Source organism: Rhinoderma darwinii, chromosome 2, assembly GCF_050947455.1.
Source record: "Rhinoderma darwinii isolate aRhiDar2 chromosome 2, aRhiDar2.hap1, whole genome shotgun sequence".
Taxonomy (NCBI): domain Eukaryota; kingdom Metazoa; phylum Chordata; class Amphibia; order Anura; family Rhinodermatidae; genus Rhinoderma; species Rhinoderma darwinii.
Window position 1 is genome coordinate 261,130,697 of NC_134688.1, and position 12,749 is coordinate 261,143,445.

Sequence of the window (12,749 nt, forward strand, 5' to 3'; positions counted from 1 at the left end):
GTCTGTTGCCAGATTTTTAGAAAGTCCCCAAAAATGCAGAGTCAGGAGCAGGTACCTCGGATGTACAGGAAGAGGGACTCTAGGATGTTGACTGTATACAATGTATAATGGTGTGGAAGTGGTGGACTCACTTGTGTGGTTGTTATACGAGAATTCGGCCCATGGAAGAAGCTGTACCCAGTTATCCTGCTGCATGGAGATGAAGTGGCGGAGATCATTTTCCATGATCTGGTTAATCCTCTCAACTTTCCCATTGATGACAGGCTAAGGAATAGTCCAATCTCTCATCCAGGAGTTTACAGAGGGCTCTCCAAGATTTTGAGATAATTTGAAACCCCCTATCAGACACGATTTGAAGGGGCAAGCCATGCAAGCGGGAGATGTGCTGAATGAACAAACTCGCCAGTCGGGGAGCAGAAGGTAGACCAGTCATTGGGATAAAATGTGCCATCTTTGAGAACTGGTCCATCACCACCCAGACAGTGTTGCATCCCGGTGAGAGAGGAAGGTCTGTGACAAAGTCCATCGCAATGTGCTGCCAGGGGGCATTGGGTACACACAGAGGTTGGAGTGAGTAACCTTGTTAGAAGCATCTTTGGGTAGGGTGGGCCACCAGAAATGACGAGCAATCAAGTCTCGGGTTTTACGTACACCAGCGTGCCCAGCAAGTTTAGAGCTGTGTCCCCAGCGGAGAATTCTTCTCCTGTCTGCCAACCGAACAAAGTCCTCCCCGGAGGGATGTCTCTAACCTGAAAAAGGATTGGCAGTGACAATGCAGTGACAATGCAGCATGGGTCTATGATACTTTGAAGGGACTCCACCGTGCCATTCGTTTAAAATGACCTGGACAGGTCATCGGCCCTCACATTCTTGTCAGCGGGACGGTAGTGGAGCACAAATTGGAAATGGGTGAAAAACAGCGACCACCTGGCTTGACGGGGGTTTAGCTGAGTGGAGATAGGTGAGGTTCTTGGGGTCGGTGTAGATCAGGATGGGGTGAGCTGCGCCCTCTAGCAGATGTCTCCACTCCTCCAGAGCCAATTTGATGGCGAGTAGCTCCAGATCCTCAATAGTGTCGTTGCGCTCTGCAGAGGAAAAATGTCTTGTGTAATAGCCACATACTACTGCCTTTCCTTTGGGACTCCTGTAGAACAGAAGTGCACCTGTATCAACAGAAGAAGCGTCCACCTCCAATGAGAACTGCCGAGACATGTCTGGATGGTGAAGGCTTTCTTGAGGCTATTAAATGCAGATTCTGCCTCTGGAGTCCACACCTTGTCGTTCACACCCTTCTTGGTAAGGGTAGAGATGGAAGCCGTTAGTGATGAGATGTTTGGAATAAGCTACCGGTAGAAGTTGTCGAATCCCAAAAAAAACACTTTGTGGACCTTTATGGCTTAATGTATGGTTTTGGAATGCCCTTCCCTAAATTCTACAAAATATATTTATCTTCCTATGTCTTTCTTTATAAACTAACATGCCTTTCCAACCACATCCATTAGCCATTTTGAAACACTGTGGCCTGCCATTAACCCCTTCCCGCTCCTTGACGTACTATTACGTCATGGCAGCTGTATCGTTCGCGCTCCATGACGTAATAGTACGTCACGGGAGTAACGGCCGTTTCGGCCGTCCTCCCGACACATACACGAGATGTGACAGCTGCTGTCTTGTTCAGCAGCTGTCACAGCTCCTACAGCGGGGACCGATCGCTGTGTCCCCGCTGATTAACCCCTTAAAAGCTGCGTTCTATAGAGATCGCGGCTTTTTAGGGGTTAAGCTGCCATCGCCGGCCTGCTACGCGATAGCGGCCGGCGATGGTGACTATGGCAACCGGACACCAAACAATGGCGTCCGGCTATGCCATAGACGGAAGCCTAGTGGGTCCTGACAACGTCAGGACCCACTATGCTTGCTGTCAGTGAGTAGCTGACAGTTCTAATACACTGCACTACGCATGTAGTGCAGTGTATTAGAATAGCGATCAGGGCCTCCTGCCCTCAAGTCCCCTAGTGGGACAAAGTAATACAGTAAAAAAAAAGTTAAAAAAAGATGTGTAAAAATAAGAAAATAAAAGATTTAAAAGTAATAAAAGTAAAAATCCCCCCTTTTCCCTTATCAGTCATTTATTATTAATAAAAATATATAAACAAACACATAAACTATACATAATTGGTATCGCCGCGTCCGTAACGGCCTGAACTACAAAACTATTTCGTTATTTATCCCGCACGATGAACGCCATAAAAGAAAATAATAATAAACCGTACCACAATCACAATTCTTTGGTCACTTCACCTCTCAAAAAATGGAATAAAAAGAGATCAAAAAGTCGCATGTACCTAAAAATGGTGCTGATTGAAACTACAGTTCGTTACGCAAAAAATAAGTCCTCGCACGGCTTGATTGATTGAAAAATAAAAACGTTATGGCTCTTAGAATAAGGTAACACAAAAAGTGAATGATTGTTTACAAAACGTATTTTATTGTGCAAACGCCATAAGACATCAAAAAAAACTATAAACATCTGGTATCGCCGTAATCGTATCGCCCCGCAGAATAAAGTGAATATTTTATTTATAGCGCACGGTGAACGCTGTAAAAAAAAAAGAATAAAAAAACAATAGTAGAATTGCTGTTTTTTAGTCACCACGCCTCCTAAAAATAGAATAAAAACTGATCAAAAAGCCGCATCCACCCCAAGAAAACTACAATGAATTCCTCAAGGGGTCTAGTTTCAAAATGGGGTCACTTTTGGGGGGTTCCCAATGTTTTGGCACCACAAGACCTCTTCAAACCGGACATGGTGCCTAATAAAAAAGAGGCCTCAAAATCCACTAGGTGCTCCTTTGCTTCGGAGGCCGGTGCTTCAGTCCATTACCGCACTAGGGCCACATGTGGGATATTTCTAAAAACTGCAGAATCTGGGCAATACGTATTAATTTGCGTTTCACTGATAAATCCTTTTGTGTTATAAAAAAAATGGTATAAAGAGGATTTTCTGACAAAAATTTTTTTTAAAATTTCATCTCTACTTTGCTCTAAATTTTTGTGAAACACCTAAAGGGTTCATAAACTTTCTAAATGCTGTTGTGAATACTTTGAGGGGTCTAGTTTCTAAAATGGGGTATTTCATAGGGGTTTCTAATATATGGGCCCCTCAAAGCAACTTCAGAACTGAACTGGAACCTAAAAAAATAAATAAATGAGGCAATACTTCGCTTCTTACATTATACTGATAATGAGCCGTGCCCACCCCGAGATGACCCCAGTTTTGACCGTTTGTATAAACGGAGACCCCTATTAGACCGTTCCAGTGCCCGGTTTTCCCAAGCATACACCCCCGAGAAGTGTATTTCTATTGATGAGTCCCTGGTACATTTTAAAGGGAGGGTTCAATTCCGCGATTACCTGCCGGGTAAGAGGGCAAGGTATGGCGTGAAGATGTATAAGCTGCGAGAGTGCATCAGGGTATACCTACAGGTTTAGGATATATGAAGGAAAGGCCACCCCCAAACCAGACTGCATCCTGGACTATAATAGGTACATGGGAGGGATGGACTTGTAAGATCAAGTCCAGAAGCCCTACAGCGCCATGCGGTGTGGTATAAGAAGCTGGCCATGGACATCATACAGATGGCTTTGTACAATGCGTACGTGCTACGTCGATGTGCAGGTCAGACGGGAACTTTCCTGGAATTTCAAGAGGTTATTATCAATAACCTAATCTTTAGGGACCAAGAAGGGGGGGCACCCAGTACTTCTGGAAGCGGGGCCACACGCATCGTACCAGGGCCGCAACACTTTCCAGGGGAAGTTCCCCAAACTGGCAAGAAGGGAAAAAGTCAAAAGAGGTGCAAAGTCTGCTATAAGAGGGCAATAAGGGATGACACAATATATCAATGTGACACGTGTCCCGAATAACCAGAGCTCTGTATGAAAGAGTGTTTTAAAATTGATCATACATCCCTTGGTTTATAATTTACTCCAATTTTACTTACCCTGATGCACTCCGCACAGCTTATCCCCCCTCGTCTTTCCCCTCTGAGCCCTGCTGTGTGCCCAGGCAGCTGATAACAGCCACATGTAGGGTATTGCCATACCCGGGAGAACCCACATTACAGTTTATGGGGTGTAGGTCTCCGGTCAAAATGCTCACTACACCTCTAGATGAATGCCTTAAGGGTGTAGTTTTTAAAACGGGGTCACTTCTTGCGGGTTTCAACTGTACTGGTACCTCAGGTGCTTCTGCATACATGACTTCGCACTAGAAAATCCCCAGTAGGCCAAATGGTGGTCCTTTCCTTCTGAGCCCTCCCATGGGCCCAAACGGCAGTTTATCACAACAAATGGGGTATTGCGGCCCTCAGAACAAATTGCGCAACAGAATGGGGTATTTTGTTTCTTGTTAAAATAAGAAATTTTCAGCCAAAACTACATATTATTTGAAAAAAATAATTTTGTTTTCATTCCCAGCCCAATTCAAATTAGTTCTGTGAAAAAACTATGGGGTCAAAATAGTCACAACACCCATAAATGAATTCCTTGAGGGGTGTAGTTTCCAAAATGGGGTCATTTGTGATTGGTTTCTATTGCTTTGATAGCTCTGGGGCTCTGCAAATGCGACATGGCACCCGAAAACCAATCCAGCAAAATCTGGACTCCAAAGAACACACAGCGCTCCTTTCCTTCTGAGCCCTCCCATGGGCCCAAACGGCAGTTTATCACCACAAATGGGGTATTGCCGCACTCAGGACAAATTGGGCAACAAAATGGAGTATTTTATTTCTTGTGAAAATAAGAATTTTTGAGCTAAAATGACATATTATTGGAAAAAATATATATTTTTTTAATTCCCAGCCCAATTCAAATAAGTTCTGTGAAGAAACTATGGGGTCTAAATGGTCACATTACCCATAAATGAATTCCTTGAGGGGTGTAGTTTCCAAAATGGGGTCACTTCTGGTGGGTTTCCATTGCTTTGATACCTCTGGGGCTCTGCAAATGCGACATGGCAGCCGAAAACCAATCCAGCAAAATCTGGACTCCAAAGAACACACAGCGCTCCTTCCCTTCTGAGGCCTCCCATGGGCCCAAACGGCAGTTTATTGCCACAAATGGGGTATTGCTGCACTCAGGAGAAATTGGGCAACAAAATTGAGCATTTTGTTCCTTGTGAAAATAAGAAATTTTGATAAAAAATTACATCTTATTGGAAAAAATGTCATTTTTTTAATGTCACAGCCCAATTGAAATAGGTGCTGTGAAAAAACTGTGTGCTCAAAATGCTAACAACAACCATGAATGAATTCCTTGAGGGGTGTAGTTTCCAAAATGGGGTCACTTTTGGTGGGTTTCCATTGCTTTGATACCCCTGAGGCTCTGCAAATGCGACATGGCACCCGAAAACCAATCCAGCAAAATCTGGACTCCAACAAACATATAGCGCTCCTTTCCTTCTGAGCCCTCCCATGGGCCCAAACGGAAGTTTATCACCACAAATGGGGTATTGCCACACTAAGGACAAATTGGGCAACCAAATGGGGTATTTTGTTCCCTGTGAAAATAAGAAATTTTGATCACAAATGACATTTTATTGGAAAAAATGACATTTTTTACATTTCACAGCCCAATTCAAATACGTGCTGTGAAAAAACTGTGCGGTCAAAATGGTAACAACAACCATAAATGAATTCCTTGAGGGGTGTAGTTTCCAAAATGGGGTCACTATTGGGGGATTCCTACTGTTTTGGCACCTCAACACCTCTTCAAACCTGGCATGCTGCCTAAAATATATTCTAATAAAAAAGAGGACTCAAAATGCACTAGGTGCTTCTTTGCTTCTAGGGCTTGTGTTTTAGTCCACGAGCGCAGTAGGGCCACATGTGGGACATTTCTAAAAACTGCAGAATCTGGACAATACATATTTAGTAGTGTTTCTCTGGTAAAACCTTCTGTGTTACAGAAAAAAAAATGAATAAAATTGAAATTCCGCAAGAAAAAAGAAATTTGCAAAGTTCACCTCCACTTTGCTTTAATTCCTGTGAAATGCCTGAAGGGTTAAAAAACTTTCTAAATGCTGTTTTGAATACTTTGAGGGGTCTAGTTTTTAAAATGGGGTGTTTTATCAGGGTTTTCTAATACATAGGCCGCTCAAAGCCACTTCAGAACTGAACAGGTACCTTAAATAAAAGGCATTTGACATTTTCTTAAAAATATGAGAAATTGCTGTTTATGTTCTAAGCCTTGTAACGTCCAAGAAAAATAAAAGAATGTTCAAAAAACGATGCCAATCTAAAGTAGACATATGGGAAATGTGAACTAGTGACTAGTGTGGGTGGTATAACCGTCTGTTTTACAAGCAGATGCATTTAAATTCTGAAAAATGCAATTTTTTCAAAATTTTCTCTAAATTTTGCAATTTTTCACCAATAAACACTGAATATATCGACCAAATTTTACCACGAACATGAAGCCCAATGTGTCACGAGAAAACAATCTCAGAATCGCTTGGGTAGGTTTAAGCATTCCCACGTTATTACCACATAAAGTGAAATATGTCAGATTTGAAAAATGGGCTCTGAGCCTTAAGGCCAAAACAAGGCTGCGTCCTTAAGGGGTTAAGCAGTGTATTTAATTCTTGGTCACCAATTACTGACCTCTCCTCGCTCTGCTCCTGGTCCAATTATATTATTTAAAGGGTTACTGTATGATCTGTATATTCTCCATAATAAACTAGAAATTAAAGTGTACCTAATACCTATAAAGAGTCATTATATGATGATATTAGTTATTAAGAATTAACAGACCACATGACTAATTAATAGGTAATCACATTTAATCTGTGTTTGCCATCACTAATACAGGTTTAATACATTTAATTTTAAGAATCGTGTTAACTTTCAGAAGTGATCTTGTGCATGCTAGGAATGTACAATGTATTCAGACTTTATGACTGCAGGAGATGTTGAAATCTTTACTGGTGGCCATTTGGTTGCTCATGAAATTACACACTTTAAATCAAAGCAACTACCAGGCACGGAAACAGGTGTCTGCATTCTGAATACTCAAATCTGTTTAGGTTTGTCGCAGCCCCTAGCACTCTGAATAGTTTGTTGCTGGACGTGGGAGGTTTGTTACTCTAATTACAGGTCATGCAATCATAGAATTGTGAATGCTCCTCTTCCTGAATGGCATCGCATCATACACATCCCTTAATTTCTTCCTATAAAAATTACTATAAAATTAACATAATTTATGTAATATTCAATCAGGGTCTGCTCACACTAGGCTTCCGTTATAACCAGGGCCATAATAAATATAAATATGTGGTATATGACAGTTCCATTGTGAACCAAATCAAATCCAATAAATGACAGCCTATAGAAAAAAAAATCATCATTGGCAACTGGGAAAGATCAGATCCATCAGAAACCCCCTGTGAGAGCGCCACTAATGTGAGCCACTAATGTGCATCAACCTCTGATTTTACACTCTTAAGAGAAACCTGTTATGACTTTTCAACTGCCTAAATCCCCACCAAGCCATAATAAACTGGATGATAAGCATAACTTAGAAAACCAACTTAGAAAACAGCGCGTACTGTATGCATTTATCCGCGAAGCGTCATCTGGGCATAGCTGCGATGCAGAAGTGTTAGGCAGTCCGATCCCTAAACACACACTTCCAGGCTTAAACGACCTACCCCCAGCCAGGGCCAGCTCCAGGTTTATGTGGGCCCTTGGGCGACACAGACTTAGTGGGCCCTTTTGCGGGGGAACTCACGGCGGCAGTAAAATGCCAAAAATCATCACTTTGTTCCCCCATATAGATGTTAGGCCCTGTTTATGCCCCCATATAGAAGTTAGGCCCCCAGTTTGTACCCCAATTAATTTAGTGCCCTCTTAGATAGTGCCACACAGCCCCCCCTCCCTGGTAGTGCCACACATCCCCCTCCTCCCAGGTAGTGCCACACAGCTCCTGACATCACAGCCTATATATGGACAGTGTTGTCAGGAGCAACCCCAGATCCATTGTCCTGGGCAGAGCACTACTACACTCTGCCTGGGAGTGGTGTAGCTAAAGGCTCATGGGCCCTGGTGCAAGAAATCAGCTTAGGCCCACCACCCCTCCCCAACACCACTAGACCCTTGCGCACGTCTATGCCCAGCTGCCTTGCCCGACAGACCCCATGAATGTCCCCACAGTATAATGCCCTCATAGCTGCCCCCACACAGTATAATGCCCCCCACACAGTATAATGACCCCCATAGCTGACCACCACAGTATAATGCTCCCCATAGCTGCACCCACACAGTATAATGCCCTCCATAGATGACCACCACAGTATAATGCCCCCCATAGCTGCTCCGACATTATAAATCCATGACACAGTATAATGCCCCCCATAGCTGCGCCCCATAGTTTAATTCCCCCATAGCTGCCCCCACACAGTATAATGCCCCCATAGCTGACCACCACAGTATAATTCTCCCGGTAGCTGCCCCACACAGCATAATGCCCTCCATAGCTGCCCCATACCGTATAATGCACCCATAGCTGTACCATACAGTATATTGCCCCCCATAGCTGTCCCATAGAATATAATGCCCCCATAGCTGCACCATACAGTATAATGCCCCATAGCTGCCCCATACAGTATAATGCCTCCATAGAGTCACCAGACAGTATAATGTCCCCCATAGCTGCACCATACCGTATAATGCCCCACATAGCTGCACCATACAGTATAATGCCCCCACAACTGTCCCATATAGCATAATTCGCCCCATACAGTATAATGCCCCCTCAGCAGCTACAATAGGACCCCCCTCCCAAACCTAGTATAATGCCCCCATATGTACCTAATAGAAAAATAATAACATAATACTTACCTACCCCCGTTCCCACGATATGTGTAGGATCCTTCTCGTCCTCTGCACTGTGCTGTGAGTGGCTCGTCACAGACAGGCGCGATGTAATGAGTAATGACTTCACTACATCACGCCTGCCTGTGTCGAGCTGCTCATGGCACAGTGAATGCTGGAGCTTCACTCCAGCATTCAACCCAACTGAATCTGCCTCCTGCGGACGCAGGCTCGGTTGGAGGCGGGACCAGCGCGGTCAGGCTGGGACACTGCTCTGGTCCTGGCATCGCTCTCCATATTCACTGTCCATATATGGACAGCGATGTCAGAGGCTTTCCCAGAGACGGAGTCCCGGAGCAGAGCCGCTAGCGCTCTGCCTGGGACTCCTCTCCTTCTTACATTACTGGCCATATATGGGCTGTGATGATTCAGGTACAACCCTAATGCATACATTATTTTGTCTGCTTCTGTTTTCATTGTCATCAAGGTGCAGACCAATTATGCACAGCATAGATTCCCTAAAGTTGTGTCTTTGGGCAATCTTTATCATCCTGGAGACCAGGATATTTCTATGAGGTGGACTTTGGAACTCAGGCGGTTCATGGATTTCTGCATTTCTACAATGCTCTGACAATGTAGTGTTTCAAGCCTTTGTATTATTGAATCGAAATAAGCCCTGTCGGGCATGCCTCTCTTAGACGATTGTTGGGGGACTCAAATGGCAGAATGTAGGTTTGTGCAGCAGGGATCTGTGAAGCAGCTTGGGAGAAGGATAGAGACGACTCCAGGATTGGTGTGTGGGGCCGAGATGGAGTGCAAAACAAGAATTGAGGGGTTCCAGAAGGTGGAGATTATATGCATGCCTGAAGAGAGCAGGGGCCATGTGGAGAGTGTACGGTGAGCTCTGTGGTGGCAGCTATATTGTGACTTATGTCGGCAGAAGTGCCTGAGGCACGAGGAGTTTTTTGGGTCTGCCAACAGCATATAATAATTATAATAATAATAATAATAATCTTTATTTATATAGCGCCAACATATTCCGCAACACTTTACAATTTAGAGGGAATATGAAACAAACAATATCAGACATTACATAGTGAAAAAGTTAATTTACAATTCAAACCTGAGGAGTGAGGACCCTGCTCGCATGAGCTTACAATCTATGAGGAAATAAGGGAGACACAAAGTGTAAGGGCATGCCCCCACGTGGCGGATTTCCTCCGCAACTGTCCGCATCAATGCCGCACCTAATCCGGGTTGCGGATTACGGCTGCGGATCTGCCCAAAATGTGCAGTAAATTGATGCGGACTAGCTGCTGCGGACTGCGGGAAAAGTGCTTCCCTTCTCTCTATCAGTGCAGGATAGAGAGAAGGGACAGCACTTTCCCTAGTGAAAGTAAACGACTTTCATACTTACCGGCCGTTGTCTTGGTGACGCGTCCCTCTTTCGGCATCCAGCCCTACCTCCCTGGATGACGCGGCAGTCCATGTGACCGCTGCAGCCTGTGATTGGCTGCAGCCGTCACTTACACTGAAACGTCATCCTGGGAAGCCGGACTGGAGACAGAAGCAGGGAGTTCTCGGTAAGTATGAACTTCTATTTTTTTACAGGTTGCTGTATATTGGGATCGGTAGTCACTGTCCAGGGTGCAGAAACAGTTACTGCCGATCGCTTAACTCTTTCAGCACCCTGGACAGTGACTATTTACTGACGTCGCCTAGCAACGCTCCCGTAATTACGGGAGCCCCATTGACTTCCCAGCCAGAATGAAGAAATGTCATGTTAAAAAAGCAAGACGCATCCGCAGCACACATAACATGTGCATGACAGCTGCGGACTTCATTGCAGAATTTAGAATCTCCATTGGAGAATCTCAATGGAGAAATTACGCCATGAGTCCGCAACCAGTCCGCCACTGCTCCGCAACAGACAGAGCATGCTGCGGACACCAAATTCCGCTCCGCAGCCTGTGCTCCGCAGCGGAATTTTACTCAACGTCTAAACGAACACTTCTAAATTAAAGTGGAAGTCAATGGAGAAACGGCTCCGCTGCGGATTAACGCTGCGGAGTGTCCGCAGCGGAATTCAAGTGCAATTCCGCCACGTGTGAACCCAGCCTAACAGTGTTTGTTCTGTACAATAGTCCAGCCATTTTTATACACATGAGTGGTACACATAAAGCTGCATGAGCCGGTCACCAGCCAGTATCCGTGTATGACAGACATGAAGAGAAGGAGTATGATGCAATCTTATTCTGATGACTAATCTATAAGGGGGCCATGGAAAGGAGTCAGATTAGAGAATGTTATAGGCCTGTCTAAATAGATGTGTTTTCAGGGCACGTTTAAAACTATGGATATTGGGAATTAATCTGATTGTCTGGGATAGCACATTCCAGAGGACTGATGCAGCACGAGAAAAATCTTGGAGACGGGAGTGGGAGGTTCGGATTATGGAGGATTTTAATCTAAGGTCGTTGGCAGAACATAGAGCCCGAGAAGGGTGGTAGACAGAGATGACGGAGGAGATGTAAGGAGGTGCAGCACTGTGGAGAGCTTTGTGGGTGAGAGTAATAAATTTGAATTTTATTCTGAAGGGGATGGGCAACCAGTGCAGTGACTGGCACAGGGTACAGGCGTTGGTGTAGCGGTTGGTCATAAATATGAGCCTGGCTGCTGCATTGAGGATAGATTGGAGAGAGGAGAGTTTGGTGAGGGGAAGACCGACTAATAATGAGTTACAGTAGTCAAGACGAGAGTGAATCAGAGCAACAATGAGAGTTTTGGCGGTTTCCTCCATAAGAAAAGGGCGGATTCTGGAGATGTTTTTGAGGTGAAAATGACAGGAGCGTGAAAGTTATTGAATGTGAGGAGTAAAGGAAAGATCGGAGTCAACAGCATAAAGGAATGCAAAATGCAGGTGATGGCAAAGAAGTTTCCTCGTGACTTCTTCCTTCTTCCTATGCTGTGGTGGTGGCTCTGGTAAGAGAGATGTGAGTCTGAAACGAATTTCGGAGTGATCGGCCAGTGGGACTTCCAGAGAGACACGTCCTTGTAGCGTCATTTCTTGGCCACACCTTTTTCTTAAAGCATTTTTGGTAACCAGTGCTTGCCAAGATTTGTTTGAACTTCCAAAGTTGTCCTACTTTCGTGTTATTGCTGCAGTTTGCAAGGAACAAAATCATATGATAGTGATTTCTAAACAGGCCTCCCTGAAACAGTGGGGTTCCCTCGTCAGCAGATCCCAACAAAGGCAGCAGAAAGAACTGTAATTTAAAACAGTAGTGAGTGCATTGTAGTGACTTATTATAGTCTGCCCATAGAACAGGCAAAGCAGGCAACAAATCTCGGTCAGAATATAAATATTCCATACATTTATAGTTGTATTCATTACTGAAGAATCACTCCACATGGATCTGCTCTTGAAGCGGAGAGCTGATTCAAACTTATTTGTTCTGTGTTATGTCTTCATAAAATGCTTTACCCACTCCTAAACCAAGCTTCATTGAGGCAAGAAGGAGAATAGAGGCCCCTCGGGGCTTAAAACGTTGATTGGGGGTTCCTCTATTGTAAGAAGGTTGGGAATCACTTCCGTATTATGTTTACTTGAAGTTAGTCACGGTGATCTGTCAAGAAATTAGCATCATGCCATCATGAGCTCAGAACCCTAACGATTCTTAAATCAAAGGGGCTACTGTGTGCTCTCCGAGTAATTCTCAGACACAATTCTTGCCCTTCTACATTGAAATCTGGGGATCTGAAAAATAGTAACAAAACTGTACATTTTTCAAAAGACATATATTTACAACTCTTGATAAATCAGTCTCCATTAACTCATTTTTTTTTAAATTAGGAACAAGGTTTTAATATTAATCCTGATAG